The 1,538-nt window shown below is 32.8% G+C and overlaps 1 long non-coding RNA gene across 1 annotated transcript; it reads right to left on the bottom strand.

Annotated features, from left to right (window-relative positions):
- Window positions 1–274: 274 nt before the first annotated feature.
- LOC149678817 (uncharacterized) lies at window positions 275–1,171 on the bottom strand. The gene is made up of 2 exons (XR_016366284.1): window positions 1,045–1,171; window positions 275–985 (listed from the first exon to the last, which is right to left on the bottom strand). It is a non-coding gene; the product is annotated as an uncharacterized LOC149678817 (long non-coding RNA).
- Between the last annotated feature and the right edge of the window lie 367 nt (window positions 1,172–1,538).

Consider the following 1,538-nt stretch of genomic DNA (forward strand, 5'->3'; position numbering starts at 1 on the left):
AGAATATTCTGATAGAGTAGTGCTCATCGAGAATAATCAACTAATACTCTTAAAACAACTTTGGTAGGCTTAAATACTCTTAACTCATTCCTATAATAGGTTTATTAAAATGTAGAATTTCGGTAAATAAATCAATAAGAAAACACAACACTACTGGTAAAAAGAACAAACTCTGAAGAATGTCACAATCTGGAAGATTAAGACCAGTTTATCAAGGCTAACGATAGTGAGATTCACGCTAGAGAGGACAATTAGTTAATGATGACACAATACCTTTGTTTTTTTAATTAAAAGATTTAATGAATCCAGTTGAAAAGTGTACATAACGATTGAATAAAGAGTTTAAAAATTTAACACAAAGACACATTACATCGCAATCATGACCCAATATCTCCCAATAACGTCTTTATAAATCCCAGATAATTGTCTTCCTTTAACCACGAAATTGTTGTTGCCAAGAAGTAAATACCTTTAAGAATATTTAAAAAGACCAGCTTTGTTAATACTATTTGAAATGGGAATTCTGAGGGTATCGGTGTATTGGAGTAGCTCATTGATACTGATTTATCGATGTAACTAGGCTCCCAGCATGATAGTATCATCTCAACGCTTTGATAAAACGAATTGATACGATTTATTTTACTTTTCGTCAACACAAAAACCACTAAAAACATTTACAACGAAATTAATAGAGAAACTCTAAGGAAAAACCTACCTTAACAATTTACCAAGTAGTTAAGCCTTTGACAAGGGCAGTAGCCCTAACTTGAAAAGAGTTGATTTTGCTTTATAATAAATTATATATTTCTCTCTCTCTCTTTAAGGAGAAAAACTATTAAAGTTGCTTACCATTTATTTTCTTTTATCTTGAACATTAATAATTTAATTTACTTGAAAAAGTAAATAATAATGCCCTACCGTATAATTAAACTGTATTTTTTTTTACACTCTCGGCATTTTTCGTTCGTGACGCTGGTGCGCATGACTTAAATAAGTTAACCAATCATATTCCAGCATTAAATTAAAAAAATATATTTTAGTTACCGCCGCCGCCGCAGAGTGTCGCATGGCCTTTTTTTCCCCATATGACGTAAAATACATAAATGCTGTGACGTCAGCAACAATCGGCCTCAATTGCGGGAATTCAACAGTGACTCTATGTATCTCTATGGGTGGTGCTTTCAAAGTGATCGAGTTTGACGCGCGCACGATGTTTAAAAACTAGGCTTAGCTCTCGTAATGAAATCTGTCTCGAAAACTGTCTCGCGCTGGTCAACCTCTTATGACGTCACCAGGGGTATATTTATTATTTATTCCGTTTTAATGAGGTATGTGAAATATCAATTTTCTTTTTCATATTACAAAATGAATAAATTTCTATAAGACTTTTTACCTTGGATCTACTGTAATTATAACCCAATTGATGTTTTAAAACGAAAATTAGCCACTTTTCAAAAAACGTGGCACTAACACTTTAAAGGAACTATACTCTAAGATCATTAAACACGGTGTAAGGTTCCCATGGATGCTTCCCATTG

The sequence above is a fragment of the Phalangium opilio genome, unplaced genomic scaffold, assembly GCF_054372755.1.
Source record: "Phalangium opilio isolate 3A_F unplaced genomic scaffold, DU_Popi_V2 ptg000042l_1, whole genome shotgun sequence".
Lineage (NCBI taxonomy): Eukaryota > Metazoa > Arthropoda > Arachnida > Opiliones > Phalangiidae > Phalangium > Phalangium opilio.